Source organism: Aplysia californica, unplaced genomic scaffold, assembly GCF_000002075.1.
Source record: "Aplysia californica isolate F4 #8 unplaced genomic scaffold, AplCal3.0 scaffold02635, whole genome shotgun sequence".
Taxonomy (NCBI): Eukaryota; Metazoa; Mollusca; class Gastropoda; order Aplysiida; family Aplysiidae; genus Aplysia; species Aplysia californica.
Genome location: NW_004799905.1, coordinates 1 through 1,845, shown reverse-complemented (window position 1 = coordinate 1,845; position 1,845 = coordinate 1).

Sequence of the window (1,845 nt, the reverse complement as noted above, 5' to 3'; positions counted from 1 at the left end):
TTCCCGTCACAAATCATACACACGCACACACCCGCACACACATGCACGCCTCTGTTTTTAGTGGGGGGTTTTAGTGTGTGTTTTTTTTTCTACAACAGGCTAACATTATGCTTCGGATGATAAAACAGCTATCAACTCACCGCCACCTCCCACCCCACCCCATCTCCCTCTCCACGGCCTGCTCAGGGCCAGCTTTTCACATCAAAGACTGAAAGCCATTAATACCACCGGACTTTAATGCACTTTCTGTTTCCAATTACTGTCCTATGCAAATAATGTCTGAACTGAATGAAACTTGGGGGACGACGGAGAGAGAGAGAGAGAGAGAGAGAGAGAGAGAGAGAGAGAGAGAGAGAGAGGGAGAGGGAGAGAAGAGAGAGAGTGAGAGAGATGGGAGGAGACACCGACAGAGAGAGAAAGAGAGAGAGAGAGAGAGAGAGAGAGAAAGAGAGAGAGACAAACAGAGAAAGAGAGAGGCAGAGAGAGACAGAGACAGAGACAGAGACAGAAAGACAGAAAGACAGGAATGGAAAAGGAAGGGTGGGGGTGGTGGGGACAGGAAAGACAGTGCGAACAATATCTCTTTTTGTCAAAGTGGAAAAGGTTTAACTCGCGCACTCGATGACCTTATTATTCAACTTGGAAATCCCTGTACGGAAACTGGCGTTACAACAGATAGATTCCCTCCCTTGTGGACTTACGTCACTGAACCACTTCTGATTTTGTCTAGTTGAACAATACGCATGTTTTGCCATGGGTGCTGATTTCTTTTAGTTTGAACATTTCTCGTGTTCTGCCATCATGGGTGGTTTGTGGGAGGCACTGGTCATTTCTTTACCGTCCTTCTTTTTAGTTTAGTTTTAGTAATAGTTTTACGGCATTTGCAACACTATAAGGTCATATAAGTGTCGAAGAGTAGAATATGTTAAAGAGAGTAACGTACACAAAAAAGAAGGAGGAGAGATAAGGACGATAGGTGTTTATAGGAAATATGGAGCAAACCACGCCAGAGTACCCGCCAACCACCCACGTCCATCTTTGGTATCTGTCTGCTTGTCTTACTTTTTCCAGGACCAAATTTTAAAGAGGAAACAACCGGTAGATTCAATTTTTTTTTACTATCCCTCCTCTATGTTTGTCCATTTAAAAACGCATAGCCTTCCACTAAATAACAATATCTATCGGTGGAAATTAACTATTCGCCCTTATGTGAGAGGTGTAACTCTCATGAAATTAAAGATAAATTTCACTTTATTTTCTATTGTTGACACTTTGTCCATCAATGGAAATGTTATTTCCTCCCAGCCTGACTCGGCCCAGTGACAGAAATATGCAATGTTTGACCCACGATAAAAGATATGTGCACAACCTGTGCTTTTTCGTTATGGAAACTTTACTTATCAAATGAATGTTCTGTGTGATGTGATGTGGGCCAGTGGCCTTAAAAACTGAATAAACTTACTTACTTCTCTCCATTTTTGTCTGTGTGTCTTGGGGTTTTTTTTCGAACTAAATGACCATCGGTTTGTCGATGAGCATCTCCTTAATAGTCAGACTCAACCAAAATCTCATCCTATTACGGACGGCACACAAGCTGAGAGTTGAGCAGAAAACAAAATGTGATTTCGTCTAGTTGAACATTACGTACGTTCTGGCGTGGGTGGTTTGTGGGTGGCACTGGTCATTACTTTACCATCCATCTTTCTTATCTGTCTGCTTGTCTTGCTTTTTCCAGGACTAAATTTTAATAATGAAACAACTGGTAGTTCCTACTTTTAAAAAAAAGTGTGTTTTGCTTTTTCTGAACTAATTGACTGTCGGTTTGTTGACGTGCTTCTCTTTAAT